An 18,309-nucleotide genomic window follows, 5' to 3' on the forward strand; every position below is an offset into this window, starting at 1 on the left:
TGCGTTTCAAAACGCCCAATATCGACCGTTTTTGTTGTTCGGTCTGCCGGATTAATCGGTTTTTCAGACCCTGGTATTAAAAAAATCCTGGTATTTCTCTAAACGATACCGAATCTCTTTTACGTTTTAATAGGACGATACCGATTCTGTCTTAGGTTGGAAAACGGCGGTACTAATTTTTTCTTATGTTAAATACCGAAAAAACGACGATACCGATGAAAAAATCATAGAAAATTTTGACGTTTTTGGCTAGAAAAAACCTCGATACCGACGATTTCTTACGTTGAAAACCCGAAGATTTCTCAACTAGGGCGAATTCCCGTATAAAGTAACCCAATCTTTTTCAAACCACAGAGCTAAGAATTGTGTTGTTTTTATCCTTTCAACATTTTTTCACAAATTGGGTTTATATGAGAGGCGGCTTTTTCTTCAGTAAAATTTTTATTTTTTGTTAAAGCCGCGCAGAGAAAAATGAAGAACATAATTTTCTGGCTCGCAGATTTTTTTATTGATTTTCACTAAACCTTTTTGTTTTTCGAGAACTTCTAAAAAGGAAACACTTTAAAATTTTTGTATACGTGTTGTTTTCCTGCTTTTCAAAAACTAAAAGTTTGCAGACCATTGTTCGCTATCCAAAAAAATTATCGCAAAGCAGAAGGTGTCAGGGAATTTAATGTTCTCCATTATTATTCAAATAAAGATTATGTGAAAAATGTTGAAAAGTAGGAGAAATAGTTGAATTATCATGTTGCATGAATGTGCTGAATGTGTTGCAAGAAAATTTTTGTTTTGCAAAAAAAATACACCGCAAAAGTTCGTTGATTTTGAAATTTTATGACATGCAGCGCGTTTCGTTCCTGTTTTCAGCTCATTCAGCGCGATTCTGACCAAAGGCGCCGCAAATGAGTTGACACCTCGGTCTGGGATTGTTTGGCGTCAAATAGTCAATTATGGCCTCTAATGTAGCAACGATGCGTTTCAGGTTTCATATCTTGTCGTGTTTCAAACTATATAAATTGATCGTATTTTTTCCATCAGGTTTTCCTTTATCGTTTTCAGTTGCTTGTTAAAAACAGTATAGCATGCATAGCGTTTGTTTCCGGTTATGTTTGGTTTGTGCGGTTAGCCAATTGGCATCTTGTATTTCACAAGAGGGGTCCTATTGGCCCTTCCTAATTATCCCCTGCTTTCTCCCTTGCTCTTTCCTTAAAACTCTCTCTCCCTCTCTCCCTCTGTCCTTATTTCAGCTACTATTGGCAGTTAGGCCTTTGCCTAGTTCTCATTCTTTCTTCTTCTCTTCTCTTTCTACTTGCAGTTCCTTTCATCTATCACAAGAAATAGAGAGTGGTTTCTTCACAGAGGGCTCAAGAAAGAAAGGGTCTTTTTATCCTCGATTAATTTCTAACTTCACAGGAAGGAATAATCGTTTGAAATCTCTTCTATTATACCCCCCACTACTACTACAACTACACACTACTTTTTACCACCACTACCACCACCACCACCTCAACTTACACTACTGCTGTTACTTTTTCTACAACTAGTAGTAGTAGTAGTAGTATCGCAATTGCTGATACTTCATAATCTACTCTTCGCAATTCTTCAAATACTTCTGGCGTAGTAGTCCTACTGCTCCGAATAGTAAAGATAGCAACCTAGTTGTTCTTATTTCTTCTCTTCACCAGTTATTCACTTCACCCATTTGCTTTCATTCATTCCTTCACACTTCCTTCACAACATCAACACCCCAACGCCAAAGCCAGCAGAGCCGCCAACACGGCTAGAACCCAATAGCAAAACCGCAGCAGCGCGTGCCCAAATCAGCGGATCTTTTCAAATAATTAACCCCAACGCGCGATTTCCTCTTATCGCTTCCAAAAATATTCCTACCCTATTTCACCCAAATTCTTTTGCGTTCGTATCTTGTGAACTTTTGTTCAACCTTTCATTTGATGTGTAGCTAAAAAAGTCCAAATTAGTTCTTAAATGACAAAAATTGAAATTTAAAAGTTACGATTGTTCCAAAATTTGCTCCATTTCTACATCAACTTGGCTTTATTCGCAACATTGCCCGTCTGAAAGGTAAATTTCTGTCTATTTATTCCTGAACACTTGATAAATTTATTAATTTTAGACGGCCGGCCTTGAAATGCTGTAAAGTTTTGAGTAGCACTTTGAACTTTGTAGTTAAAAAATAATTCAGTATTAATAGTTTTGCTAATCGCAGACAAAGTTGAAAAGAGAATAATTTAAAAAGAGAACGAATATAATTTATATGACAGAGACATATTGAGAGAGAGGGGGAGAATTTGAAAAGTTGAAACAATTTCCTGCAGCTGAATAATTCATTGTGACATCAAAAGTTGCCTATAAGATAAAAGAGTTTAAGATCCCAAGATTAAATTAGTGTTTTATGCTGCAAAAGAGGAAAACAACGGCGTCATTCTAGCCCCAACATCACCCCTCATCCCATCACAAACAACACTACAAACAAACAAACAACAATCATCACACAAACAATAGTAAATAAAATCACTGATTGCTCCCCCAATCATAACATAAATTCATATTAGACATAATAGATATAACAAAACACCCTGCATAAAGTGTTCACACCTTTAAATCAAGGTAATTTCTGTGAAACAAAGATAATTGAGCAGCAAAATCATCAAAATTGTTTCAAAATTTGTTCAAAGCTGAGAAAATGAGAATTGTTGTTGGTTCTCCATTCAGAGCTATGCATTCAGAAAAGCTAGAAAACTATTGTTAGCTTATGAATAGTTCTCTTCCGCAAATGAAATGTTGGCATGCCCACTTCAACCAAAATATTTTGAGATTCTTTTATTGAGAACTTTGGGTTTAAACAGGGTTGAATTGATGCGCAGAAAAGAAATGACCACATCCCACTGAATTTTGCCAGCATTTGCTAAAATTATTTGAACCTTTTTTAAAAGTTGAGAAAAATTGTTAGCCATTAGTTCTGGCGGGTACCCAATATAATGATAACTTTGCAATTGTCGAAAATTTTTTGATTTAATCTATTCTTTAAGGCTCAATTAATTTAAAAAACAGTACATTTTACTGTGAGTGAACCCTTCAGTGATCCTTCAATTGATTTTTGAACCTGCAATTGTTTTTTTGAAATAAAGTATCACAGTAGAGAAAAGTACGCCATTTGTCTGTTTTTTTTAGAAAGTTGATACTGCCTAAGAAGCACAAAAGGTTAATTTCCTTACAATGTTTCAAAGAAGGCAAGTTAGTTAAAATTTTTGAACATATGAATGTCTCCATAAAAAGTGACTTCATAAAAAAATATAAAGTAGATATCAGTTTTATAGTAAATTTAATATTTTCTTTCGCTGTGTGAGTAGTCATCAATAGACCAAAATCACAAGATTCTGTTGATTAATGTTGCTGGCAAACAGTTTAATCTAATCCTTCTCTGGAGGAATAATTTCATGTTGCTAAAATGTGCTGTAAAACTTAAACCATGTTTCTCATTTTATTCTATACCGTTTCTACCTTTACTACCTTTTTATACCTTTGATACCTTTTTCATCCTGCCATGTTTTGCTATGAAGAAAAAAAGAAAAACAAAAATAAAATTTCAGCAAATTTTCTCGGCGTTCATGGAGAGTTTTCTCGTTTGTTCTTGTTTTTATTTTGCTCGTGTATTGGATTGTTTTCAGATGTCGCATAAACCTTCGTCTCACCTTTTTATTTTTTATGACTTTCAGATATACAATATTATTTCAAAATTTTCACAAAAATTGGACAACCTGGTATCTAGATGACTGATTCAGTTTAACAGGGTGTTCCTGAATTAGATCCCCATGCTTTGAATGCTCTCCATTTTAAATAAAAATTTTTCAGCCGTGTCATTTTTTGAAATTTCTACGCAACTTAGAGTTGAAGATGTTGCATTTAATTCGTTATTAATTTTTCAAAATGAGCTTTTGTCAAATTACTTATCACAATTCACGACTAAAAATTTCTCTTTGGGGTTAATGCAATTATTTAGAGCTCAAATTTTTCCGTTTTGCATCTTCGGAAAAGAAAATTCAGGCTCGGTCTAGTTATATCTTAAACATTTAGAAAACGAACACATTTTCGTAATGTCCTAAAATTGCATTTTTTGTTCCAGAATACTAACAATTTTTTTCAAGACTCAATTTAGAATTATAAAATTTTTCTGGTAGAATTTGTTCCGTTTTCTTGAAAAACTGCCTAAAAGTACTTATCAAAACTAGATAAATTCATTCTTTTTTCTACATTGTCGGTTTTGTTGTCAACTTAGGCAGACAAGCAACTGAAATCAACGAAAACGATTTCACGATTTTTAATTCATCAACATTTAAAAGTTCTAGTTTTACAGAAAAGTATCTCCTGGTATTTGTAATTTAAAAGTTTCAGTCAAAGTGTTTAACGGCTCTTTATAAAGCTCAATTATTTAACGTAACGCTTTGCGTAGGCATACAGCCGAAGTTTTTTTCCCGAAACTCTTTGCTTAAAGACAATAACAGTCACGGAAATTTTTTCGTGTTTATATTTCATTGTATATATCATAATTGAGATTTATCTTTAACATCCCGGGATGACAAAAAGTTGTAATCATAAAACTTTCATATTATGGACCATTGACTTCATAATTCAAAAAAGTTTTAGGAAATTGGCATGACTACAACTTTGCCATAAATGGAAGTTTTATGACTACAAATTTCTCATAAATGGAAGTTCTATGACTACAACTTCTCCATAATATGACGTTCTATGGCTACTAATTATCCATAACAGAAACGAGGCATTTAAAGGGTCTTGGTTTTTTCGTGAGTCCTCATGAGCTTCTTAAACTACAAGGGAAAACAGACTGTTTTTCTTGCAGAATAAGCAAAAATAGAGGCTCTTTTTTTCCAAGACATATATATAGCTAAAATCTAAAATCCCGGATAGGCCAGGAATATTATAGCACATCATAGAAGAAAGAAACAAAGCACAATTAAAATACAGCACAATGGGAGAAGGTGCCTTTAAGGGCACAAAGGGATGGACATTTAACAAAAAATCGAGTTTTTTTTTAAAAAAAAAACATTTTAACCCCCAAAATTAAAACGAAGACGCCAAAAAAGAAAAAATTGGTGCCTCACAATCCTTATGGATAGAAGGCACTCCCAAAACAGTTTGCGTAACATTGAACACCTCCGTTGACCCAGAAGGTCATATTACATTTTTTTAAATACGATTGGCTTTTTGAGAAACATTTGACGAAATCGCAAAACCTGACTTTATATATCACTAAGGCAAAATTTTCTTGATCCATGGCCAACGTTAGCCTAACGCATGCTTGTTATATCAATTTGAATAGCCTAGACTCAGTAGTAAAGAAATGAGACTACTTTTTACATAAAAAACGTTAGAAAAATTAGCGTTTTCGACCTTCACCTGTTTTATGTAAGAATTTTTGAAATATTGACCCAATAGAAAAATCTCGGGTAGTTATAGCATCTATATGAATAGGAGCCACTACCAAAACAGTATGGGTAACATTGAACAACTAATTGACCCAGAAGTTTTTATTACTTTTTTGAAATAAGATTGACTTTTTGAGAAACATTTGACGAAATCGCAGAAATTGACTTTATATATCACTTATGCAAAATTTTCTTGATTCATGGCCAACGTTAGCCTAACGCACGCTTGTCATATCAATTTGAATAGCCTAGACTCAGTAGTAAAGAAATGAGACTACTTTTTACATAAAAAACGTTAGAAAAATTAGCGTTTTCGACCTTCACCTGTTTTATGTAAGAATTTTTGAAATATTGACCCAATAGAAAAATCTCGGGTAGTTATAGCATCTATATGAATAGGAGCCACTACCAAAACAGTATGGGTAACATTGAACAACTAATTGACCCAGAAGTTTTTATTACTTTTTTGAAATAAGATTGACTTTTTGAGAAACATTTGACGAAATCGCAGAAATTGACTTTATATATCACTTATGCAAAATTTTCTTGATTCATGGCCAACGTTAGCCTAACGCACGCTTGTCATATCAATTTGAATAGCCTAGACTCAGTAGTAAAGAAATGAGGCTACTTTTTACATAAAAAACGTTAGAAAAATTAGCGTTTCCGACCTTCACCTGTTTTATGTAAGAATTTTTGAAATATTGACCCAATAGAAAAATCTCGGGTAGTTATAGCATCTATATGAATAGGAGCCACTACCAAAACAGTATGGGTAACATTGAACAACTAATTGACCCAGAAGTTTTTATTACTTTTTTGAAATACGATTGGCTTTTTGAGAAACATTTGACGAAATCGCAAAACCTGACTTTATATATCACTAAGGCAAAATTTTCTTGATCCATGGCCAACGTTAGCTTAACGCACGCTTGTTATATCAATTTGAATAGCCTAGACTCAGTAGTAAAGAAATGAGACTACTTTTTACATAAAAAACGTTAGAAAAATTAGCGTTTTCGACCTTCACCTGTTTTATGTAAGAATTTTTGAAATATTGACCCAATAGAAAAATCTCGGGTAGTTATAGCATCTATATGAATAGGAGCCACTACCAAAACAGTATGGGTAACATTGAACAACTAATTGACCCAGAAGTTTTTATTACTTTTTTGAAATAAGATTGACTTTTTGAGAAACATTTGACGAAATCGCAGAAATTGACTTTATATATCACTTATGCAAAATTTTCTTGATTCATGGCCAACGTTAGCCTAACGCACGCTTGTCATATCAATTTGAATAGCCTAGACTCAGTAGTAAAGAAATGAGGCTACTTTTTACATAAAAAACGTTAGAAAAATTAGCGTTTCCGACCTTCACATGTTTTATGTAAGAATTTTTGAAATATTGACCCAATAGAAAAATCTCGGGATAGTTTTGAATTTTTTGTGAATACATTAGAGGTCACAATGATTTAAAATTGCATGCTCTATTTCTATTGCATTTTTGTCAAATCGACAGAGATCTACGGTGAATTTACCAGTTAAACATTCGATATCATAATACATTATCTTTGTATAATCTATACATCCATCATATTTTGGAAGACCATTCGCTCATTTTTGTTTTTACAAAAAATTGTCTGAGAGAAAAATCAATCTCATTTAATCGAATGAGACAATGAGAGACAGTTCTTATTGATCCCAAATGCAATATAACGATATCGGTTACTGTCTTTTATATCAGTCACATAGCCTTGCCATTCATTGTCAAGATACTTATCGCACTTGAACTTCGAAACTAAACTTTCGCTGACTTTCGAAGCAATTAACTTTTGCTAATTCAATTAGCATAAGTAACACTTAATTCATACTTTTGGGATCCATTTAAATTTTTTTTCAACTCACATTTAGCGAATTTTGCTTCTGCTAATCTCACATTCGTTAGGCCTATTTGATTAGGGCCCAATTTCATTGATCTTCAGTCATCTGCATTACTCAGCTGTTGCTCTCAATTCAGTAGATAAAAACCTTTTGATTTTTCTTGAAAAACAGATTAATTGGGCTCTATAAACAGCAATTTATCTGAAAAATGTTTGACTCTACGAGGGATACAAAAGTTAAACATAACATTCTCCCTATAAAATTTTTATTTGAGATGAAACAAGTGTTACCATTTTGAAAAACTGAGTAAAGTCGTCTGCCTCTTTTTTCTCTAACTTGGGTCAACCGCTCCAAACGTGGCGCACAACAGAATCAATAAGAATACTAAATTTTCTGAAAACATTACTTCAAAAGCAGAAAACTCAAACAAGCATTCACGCGGTCTGCAATCAGGAGCTGGAATGACCACTATCTTCAAAAATTATTGAAAACAAAAATTGTTTCAAACCTTCCTTGTCAATCTCTTCTGAAAAATTATCAACTGGACTTTGACTTTCTTTCACTGCCTTAGTGATTCTCCATGAAAATTATCCAAGAAAAAGTTGGAAATTTTTCATGGATATATATTAAGTTGATAGGTTCGGTTTGCTGGATTTGCACAGTTAAAATGATAACTAATTCCCGGGGTGAGGTGATATAAATATGATTCGACCATTTTTGACTGAGGGGTACCCCTCCCTGACGATAAATACATGGTCTGGACCCAACTTTTGGGTTGCACTATTTCGAATCATGATCTCGCGTAATTACATACTGCTGTCGTTTGATTTAACTAATTAAAGAGATAACTAATATACACTTCCCAGTTGAATATCATTGATAATGTAAATGTATATATCCGGAATTTAGGATTTTTTACTTGTTTGACTTCGATTCTTCTACTGTACTCCTTCATTTTCACACCCCTTTCAATTCTGTGGAAACTTAGCAAAAAGTTTCTCATAGTGCTCAGCGCCCAAGAGTTTTTCCTCGAGCTGCAAAACACTTAAGAACGTCATTAGCAATTATGTTGCAATTTACGATTTCGTGAGGGTACTAAAAACCTAGGTGGCTTTAAACAATTTCACTTCATTTAACCTTGAATTTTTCACATCGCAATTTTTCCACACTACCCTGGTTACCTCAGCCAGAATGCATTCACAGCTAATTAACTTGAGTTAGTTTCATTTTTCGCGTTATTAAAGGTCGTTATCGGTGACTAAATCCCCCATTTAGAATTTTTTGCGAAAAGGGTGTTTAAGCTGTCTTGTCCGGAAAGCGCTTATTTTCTCAAAACTGTTTTCTGTGTGACGTTTTTGGATTTCACTTATATGCCCAACCTACGAATCACCCCACCCATTTATTAATAGCTGCTTTAGGGTATATGAAGACGTAAATTATGTATACGCACTGGCCCAAAACACTATTTATATTTTTTTCTAGCTTCATTTCAATCCGATATATTAAATAAATTGCAATATCTGTTCGACCTGCAAGATTAATTGACATTTTTAGTGCTTTGATAATAAATTGAAATTATTTCAGCATTTTCTCACAATTTACAGTTGAGCATGTGATTGCATGCATGTCTTTGTGGTGATAAAACTTTGATCAATAATGCAACAACTAATTCCCTTTGCTTTAAAGCAATTAAATTGGTCCAACTACTATTACTATCTTTAATCTAATTTGAATTAACGACTCGAATTTGATTTAATGTGCTGCTTGTCAAATGAGAGCGGGAGAGAGATTGAGTGTTAAATCTTTTGTCACAGACTTGTTAAACTGTTTATTGGGCTAACTTACCCCCGCAGATCAAAGATGCAAATTGCCTTTTAACTTGATTCCTGTTTTAAATAGCATACAGCCACACAATCTAAATGTCGACATTATGGCTAGTTTATTTCACTAATTAAGCGTTTGCTCTGTCAACCATGGCGACAATAAACTCGTGTATCTTACTCTTGAATCATGCTCATTTGTTGAAGTGGTAAACGGCACCTCAACTTTTAGTACACAGCTCAACTGACAAAAAATACAAAAAAAAACAAATTAGTCGAAAATTAATTTATCCCAGTTCAGTTCGAAGTAAAACAAACGATTCTAAAGTGCTTCTGTTCAAATATACGAACAGTTGCTTCACTTCTACAAGAATAAAACGCCCAAAGTACCATAAACTGTTTTTGTATTGACGTTTAGAATTTTATGACAGTTAGAAAGTAAAAAAAAATTGCGGGACAAGTCCTGAATAACAATCCAAAGAATTGACTTAACTAATGACCGTACGATGAATATATTACAACAAAATCAATCTAAGAGAGCCAAAAAAGCCCCTGACACCATATGCGCAAAGATGAACAAAAAATCCAAAAATAATTAGACAATTTCTTTTTCCAAGATTTAGTGCTTTAAGAATTCATAAAAACAAAAAAAGTTCTGATAACTTTGGCTCTATGCGTCCTTAAAATGAGTTTGCATTACAACAACCTTGTGGAAATCATTGATAGACAAAGCAAAAAACAGAAAAAAACTAAAGAAAATTGGCAAATATCGAATTTTTGAAACCAGTGGCGCAAACTAAAAGGACCTCATAACTACGACCCAAAACCTTCACCAAAGCATATCACAAAACTTTTAAAGCGAGAAAACATTTTTCACTGGGACTAAATTTACGCCGCCCTAGAAGGTCAATAAGCATTTATTACTGTTCTTGAGAATAAGTGAAAAGTGCACAACAAAAACAGTTATGACAAAAAATCCACTTCTTTTTTCCATTTGTCATTATCAAAAAAGATTGCTGTTAACTCAAGCCACCAATCAACTCACCTACTATTTTATCTAATACTCTTAGCAACCATAACAACTGCAATTATTGATAAGTGTTAGAACAGTAATATATACACTAAATACTAATATAGCTGAAAAATTCAGAAAAAAATTGTTCAAAATTGAAAACGCACAAGTCAGAGAAACAAGCGTTAAAAGGTGAAACGAAAATTTTGTTTCTTTTAGACATCATTAGCAATCGATGAGACTTGTCGTTAATGATACTAAGAGATAAGAAAACGAATAAAGCCAAAGTCATAAAGAATTAGCATTGAAATGAAACAATTCAATCGATTTCATAACAACAAATAATGTAAAATTAAAATAGCACCACTGTGAAAGCGTTGGCTGCCCATCAAAGAATTCAGTCTAATTCAAATAGGAGGCATTTTAAAAGATATGTATTGTGTTAATAGGAGAAGAAATACTAAACAGCAGCCAAATTGCCTCACTTGAAAAAAAAACACTTTCAAAAACAAATAAAAATTGTTTAAATACCGACTTATCAATTAACTTTAAATGTACTTTGAAAAAATTACGCTTATAACGTACTTGCTTTTTCGCTCCGTTTACAACTCCAGCGCCATTAAAATCACTATTCTAATTTGACTTCTCACTGACATGAAAGAGCCGAAAAAAGTGTGAACAGATCTTTAAAAAAACAGCACACCTATACAATCCAAATACTTCACTTTGCAAAAGCGAAAATGATCACATTTTCTCATAAAATGAATATACAAAGTGTCATTTTGTTCCATATGAGGCATTTATATGAGTTAGTTGTTGTGAAACATAATTCTCAATAGAACAATTTATCTGAATTTTTTTATCGTTCAGTTAAACTTATCAGCGAAACATGTCATACAGTTATTTCAGATATATTGGCACTTGAACCTGTGGAAAGATTTTCATTGAATGATTAGGTACTCTAACTGATAAATATGATTTCAGAATGGTGAAGGAGCAGAATGTTGTAGTTGTTGTTGCTCTCGTTATAGGGGATGCATAGACTGTTACTATAAACTAATATTCACCTATGTATGCGTTGGCTAAAATTGATTGGCCTTCTTTTATGCCCCAGAGCTTTCTTGAGGACGACAGACACGATCAGTAGTAAAGACAAAACTTATCATGTAACTGCACTTTAAATGAAACATTTTGGCTGAGAAGAACGAAAACTTTTGTTAGCTTTTTTCACCTGCAAAGTCGTCTTCTGGATAACGATCGGTGGAAGACCACTTAGATCGCACAACTTGGTGACATCTAGAGAAGACACAAAGTTTTCAATTGTTCTTCTGAATGTGCCAAATTTTTTCAATGTTGGATTCAGTGTTTCAAAACCGAAGTGAAAAAAAAACATATTCGGGATATCAACCTGTTTGTTCAAAGTTTCACTTTTTTCGTCGCTCTTGATCATGAGTTTTGGGAACGTTTGGAATTCTCTTCAAGTGTTTTTATGCCCGAAAATCACGTCCGTGTTCCATGAAGTTCTGCCTTTGTCAGTCAATTTAGTTACAGATTTATCTAGTTTTGTTGCGTGCTGTTTTCTGTAGCTGGTTGGCTTAGAAACGTAGCAATTGCTTCTTATTTTCCAGTTTCTCCATCAGAATGTATTGGTGTGAAGCCACCTATCCAAGGGGCGGGAGTGGGAGAGACTCTTCTGGCTCTGTCACTCCGTACGAAGATTATATCAATTAATGATATGCTTTGTAAAGCTTTCCATGATCTATCATTCTAAGAGCCAATGGATTAGTTTGTGATGACAGCAATCAAAAGTAGTCCACAAAAACCGGCTTAGCCACAAAGATAGAGAGCAGTTTCAGTAAAAAGTTACATTTAATTCTTAATACTTAAGAAAACTACTAATTCACCGCACTGCGCTTCTTCAATTAGATCTTGGATGAACTTCTCAGCCTCATTCGGAGATCACCACAAATCAGTTTTTGGTGTACGAGGGGATTATTGGTGATTGTTTTGGGCAACCGTACCAAACCAGCGAAAGATTTTGACCTGACTTAGCCTGATATTACAGGCAGCACATACTAACCAGGCTACGTCTCTTCAGTTGGAATAGTTTGAGAGAACTTATACACAATGTCTGCAAATTTGCCCCAATCTCAACCTTTTTGCGGTCATTGAATAGCTATCAGCTCCTATTTACGAATTTTAAGAGGCCTCTCGCACTCCCGCAAGCAACAAGTTTCTACTTTGTCCATTAGATTCGGTTCTCCTTCAAGAAGCAGGACAATCTAGACAAGGTTGCTGGGTTATCTTGGACAAGGCCTTGTGATTGCAAAAATTTATTACATTTAGATACTATAACTAATAAGGACTTTTCGTTGACCTTAGATTTAATTGGCATTGAGTTTAAAAGTTTTGCAGAATGTCGACGGTTGGTGCGAAGAGAGAAATCATTGTTCACGTTTAAAACCTGAAGAGGAGACAACCAACATAGTTCTTCAGACGTTTCTTTAAGAATCTGATAATAATAAAAGCCAAATAAATTGTCTTTGTCAATTATTTCGTTTTGTTGGGTAAATCATTACCATGGTATGAGAAAAACATCGATCCACGTGGAACTCCACAAGCTAAATTGTTTTGGCCTGAGCTTTTGCCACCATGGTGTGTGGTCCGTTGTATATGAGACGCGTTATGAGACGCCTGAAAACGGACCTTATGGTCTAATGGCGATCTTTCTGGTGCTCTTTTTCATATGTATTGATCAACTGTGTAAGTGCTCTATTTATTCTGTAAAGACACCAGTAAACAATTTATTATTATTATATTCCACATCGATATCCATACCTGTGCAAACTACTCAACAAAATGTCATAATCAACGCCAACAAAAGTTTTTGAAAAGTCCACAATTACAGCTTTACTGGAAAATGTTTTGTCTATTCGGTGTGTATTGAAAATCGTACTTGTAAATAAAATTGAAGGGATAATTTTTTTGGTGAAATCAACATATGGTTTGCATTTGGTGTCTCTTAATTAGTTGCACAACCAATTTTTAAAGAAGGCTAAACACCAAACTGTTTGTTTCTAGAGGCAAAACTTCTAACTCAAAGGCACTGACTGGAAAAAATAGCAATGAAAACGCCGATGACTGGTTGTACTAGTTTAAGAAATGCACTAGTAATGACATAATAACGCGCAGAAGTTTTGCGTTGATGCTATGAATTACATTGAAAACTTCTTGTGTAATTGTCTCAGCTAGAATACAAATTTGTTCGGCTTCAGGAAAATTGAAGGCAAAATCCAGGTGAGCAACCTTCGCCCAATAGAAGGGAAGAAATCGTTTAAACTTTCTACAGTTTCGAGAATACCATTTTTGTTCGAAGTTCCTTTGGAACTTTCGGAAACTTTTGGAAAAAGATCTTTAATTTTTTGCATTATTCATTTGCTTGATATATTTTTTGCGCCTCTAATTTTTATGTCTCAGACTTTCTTAAATTTAACAATTTTTGTTGCTGGGATTTTCTAACAGATGACTCCTGACTGAAACTTTCTTTTTCAGCTATTTTCTCAGCTCGGGAATCATCCAATTGCTTTTCTATTGAAATACTTTTGCATTGAGAAAACACTGATCAATAGTTTTTCTTTTTGTCGATAAAACTAAGGTGACTGTTGCGTCAACATCGCAAATTTTAATTTTTTAAATTTGGTGGTAAACAACAAACAGAATTTTTTGTAAAATATAATTGTCAATTTTACTAAAACCTCTAAACGCTTGTGTTAAATTTAGTTAAGTCATCTAGACCTTCACAAAAAACGGCAGTGACCACTGATTGAGCATTCTACTGTATATATTTCTAGAATTATCTGGATGCATAGCGATCAAGGCAGGTCGAGTTACCACTCCCCGCACCCGTGGGACTTTGATTATTTACTTTGAACAATTTTAGATATTTAAAATTGTCATCTAATCTCTTGTTTCTCATAGTATCAATGTTGAAATCACCAAGCAAATTCATTTCCCTTGTACCTTTACCAGTTACGTAGAAAGACTTTAAAGTTATTAAAACGATTAATTAGATAACTCGGCGAGTCTATAAACAAAAGCCATTTCGATGCACCCGTCTGCAATTATTACCGAGATGACTAGTACTTCTACTTGAGTATCTATTTCCAGTACGCTTTAGTCATTTCCTGATTTTTTTTATAAGAGGCAACAGTAGCTCCACATTTTTTGCATCTTTTTGACGATCAGTTCATATCCCTCTAGTGAATTTAGATCCAAAGGATCATTATCTGAAATTCAGGTTGCACACACTCCCAAAAATTCAGAAAATTTTCTTAGATTTGGAAAGTCTTTCCAATTGGTAAAGATCTCAATGAAAAAATTTTTAAGAAAAAGGCTATTCAACTAGGGTTTCACTTAATTGAAAAATTTGAGTTGCGAAAAAATAACTCGTCCATTTTTTTTGTTTTTGCAAAAAAGTTCCCTTTTTAAATTTGATACAAAAAAATGCACAATTGGCAGATTATTATTTACTTTGAACAATTGACAACTTTGAACAACTTACACCTGGACGACCTTTCCGCATCAACAGATCAAGAGAAAGCGGAACTGTTTAACACTTTCTTCCAAACAGTTTTTACCAAATCTGACTACAAAAGAAAACCTCTCACTTCCTTGCCCGCTCTTCAAAGCATTCACTTCGAAGAGTCAGAGATATGCGCAGTTCTGGAAAAACTGAAACCAGGCAAGGCCAAAGGGATGGATGGCTTAGGAAATCTCCCTTTGAAGGCATTGTCCAAAAGCCTTGCGAAGTCGCTAAAATTGCTTTTCAACAACATATCTAACAAGTCAACCTTTCCCGATCACTGGAAAAGAGGCGAAGTGGTTCCTATCTTCAAAGATGGTGACAAACAAAATGTCAAAAACTACCGTGGTGTTGTCTTGCTCGATTGTGTTTCAAAAGTGTTAGAGCGTCTTATTTTCGAAAAACTCTACCCCCGTGTTGAAAGTCTACTATCGGATGATCAGCATGGATTTCGGAAAGGCAGATCAACAACAACCCAAATGATCTGTTATCTCAACGAAGTGTTTGAAAACATCAACCAACCGACATTGTTGTCGCTGTATTTGGACTTCAAAAAGGCTTTTTACAAAGTCTGTCATGAGAAGCTGTTGGAGAAGTTGTTGATTCTGGGCTTTGGAGGACCCCTATTAGCACTATTGGAAAGCTATCGGAGCAACAAGTCGCAAAGGGTCTGCATCGGGAACTCCTACTCCCGGTATCTTGAAACATCAAGTGGAGTTCCACAGGGCTCAGTACTTTGACCGTTCTTCTTCATTCTTTTCATCAACGATCTCCCCAGCCAACTAATGTCGAAATCGTTTGGTTATGCAGACGATTTTAAGATCATATCACAAAAGGCAGTTACTCTCCAAATAGATGGACATAGACTCTGGAAATGGTGCTCAGAAAACCAAATGAGTCTGAATCTAAAAAAGTGCAACGTTGTTGCCTTCAAGGGGACTGCGTCAGATGCACTGGGAGGGCATATTCTTAATACAGCGGCAGTGCAAAAAGACCTTGCAATACAGGTCTCCGAATCTCTTAGCTGGGCGTGTCATGTAGAGAAGCGAACCACCAAAGCTCTCAAGTGTTTCTACATGATCAAAAGAAGCACGCTCAACACTACAGCTTGGCAAACCAAGAAAGCAATTTATCGTAGTTACATAGTACCTATTGTGTCATATGGAGCTATCCTATTCAAAACTAGCAAAACCGATCTGCGAATCATTGAAAACGTGCAGAAGAGAGCGGATAAACGGATTTTCAATAGAAAAGACAATGACTACAAGACCAGCTTGCAAATCCTGAATCTTCTACCCATCTCTCTTTATCACGAGCTGCATGTACTATTAACCTTCATATCCATCGTTAAGAACAAAATTGATGTTGAATGGAGGAACTACATTAGCGTTGGGGAACAGCAAATTACCAGTGCTGGTCAAATCACTCAGTATAAATGCAAAGTTTACAAGTTGCAAAACCAAGAAAGTGACTTCTGGTATAGGGCTGCCCACCTCGCAAATTTATTCGGCCGGTATCTCTCAGGAGATGTGTGCGAAACACCGAATATCAAGAGGAGAGGAAGCTTTCTGATGTTTACTCATTGTACTTCGATCAAAAATATGACTTCAACAATGTCTGCACTTGGAGGATTTTCTGCAACTGCTCGGACTGCAGAGACCTTAACAAACTGAATCTGTGACAGTAATTACCAAACAGGGAACTTATTGAAACCCCTGGGACTGAATCCCTAAAGCCTTTATTATTATTATTATTATTATTATTATTATTATTATTATTATTATTGTTATTATTATTATTATTATTATAATTATTATTATTATTATTATTATTATTATTAGTTTGAAGCATTCAAATTCATGAGTTTCATTTTGTTCATTCGCATTCATTACGGCACATTAACTACCTTTTTCAGTAGGTTGCTACGCAATTATTATATAACAAAATTTAATTTCTTGACTCCTCTTCTTTTAGTTTTTTTCTTCAATTTTGATCATTTGCAGTAATCACTGTTTTTGGCTTCAGTTGAAATAATTTTTTTCACGATAAATCTTAACGCACGTTGAGATTCCTTTGCATTTTAAGGAAACAAAAATTGGAGATATTGATATATAAATGCATTCGTTTCTTAAGGCATCATATGTAGGACTTATGGTTCTATAAAAACCTGTTTTTGTTGAGTAGCTTGAATTTTCGTGCTGTGTGGATAAAAAAGCGTGCGTCAAGAAGAACATTAAGAACATTAAGATTTTTAAACCCATGCGTCATTTAAATATAAACCAAAACTTATAAACGTGCTCGACATGGGCCCAAAAACACGAGTACTAATTAACAACCATTGGGTTTGAAAATCATCTTTGTTATTTCCCGTAGCGGTAATTATTGGTTACTAATAGTATAAAGTATAAATTACTAATAAGTAAAGTAATAACAAGCATAGCAAAGTTTGAGAAGTCAAAATTTTAAAATTTTCAGCTTTACGAGAAAAGTTTCGTATAAAAACCAAAAAAATTACTTCGAGCGTCCAGAAAACTCGAGTACCAGTAAATGTTCTTTGAAAGATGTTTTAATGCTGGCATTTTTAGAAGTGCAAGAAGAAGCGGTCATGACTTTGAAAATGAGAGCACATTGTGTCTAGCTCATACACAGTAATAATTCAGAAATTATCCTCGATAATGTAAACTATTACGTATATAACTGATAGTAAATGACCTCACCTTACGTTTTAATCAATATTCCAACAATTTGAACCTTCAAATCTTCAAATAATGCTTAAAACTAACGTCCTCAAAAACTCCAAATCATTGAAAATAAAATTTAAATCAAGAAATATACATTGTTTGGTCCACTTTGATTCAATGGATCAAAATCGAAAAAAAATCAGTTCTGCCAATTAACCAAATTGTCTGAATTTTTTGTTTCAATTTCAGTTTTAATTTTTTTTATATCTGCGTTTGAGTAAACATAGCGAAATTACATTACTCAGCTCTTTTCATCAAAGGGTCTTTTTCTAGGCATTTTTTAAACGATGAACGGCAGGATTTCAAATAAAACAATCGGATTTCCCAGAAGTGAGAAAATGAAAAACTTAATTGAAACTGGACATGAATCACCAAGGTCTCTTCTTGACGTTAATTTCAGCGCTGTTATTCACGAAAACCTCTGATACTCTTTTAAATTTAAGCCAACCTCTCGTTTTTCCATATTTTAAGCGTATATTCACAAAAACACATAAAAAATATATTCTCCATGTAAATTTACGTTGCCTCAGTGCCACAATGCATACGCAAACAAAAAATATTATTGTCTATTTTATTATTTAAATCATCGAGTTAAATCACTTAAATAAAAGTAATTGTTTTCTAGCGCTCTGTCTGCAGTAAATTAATTCCGGTCAAGGAAGCCTGCATTTTCGATCAAAAGGAAATCACCTTCAACAATAGTTTCCCTAGTTTGACGGGAATTTTTACAGTGTCTGAGTAAAAGTGGCTAGAAAACTGATTTTCGAGGAAAAAAAACAAGAAATGGGTAATAATGTGTT

At 34.1% G+C, this 18,309-nt stretch overlaps 1 protein-coding gene across 2 annotated transcripts in view; it reads left to right on the plus strand.

Moving 5' to 3' along the window:
* Positions 1 to 1,322: 1,322 nt before the first annotated feature.
* The window catches only part of LOC142347900 (uncharacterized), a 67,600-nt gene continuing 50,613 nt past the window's right edge, over positions 1,323 to 18,309 (plus strand). For both annotated transcript variants that reach the window (XM_075399058.1, XM_075399062.1), the window contains exon 1: positions 1,323 to 2,082. The gene's annotated coding sequence lies outside the window, so the exon portion shown is untranslated. The remainder of the gene's footprint in view (positions 2,083 to 18,309) is intronic.

This window comes from Convolutriloba macropyga, chromosome 10, assembly GCF_964194025.1.
Source record: "Convolutriloba macropyga chromosome 10, txConMacr16.3, whole genome shotgun sequence".
NCBI lineage: Eukaryota > Metazoa > Xenacoelomorpha > Acoela > Convolutidae > Convolutriloba > Convolutriloba macropyga.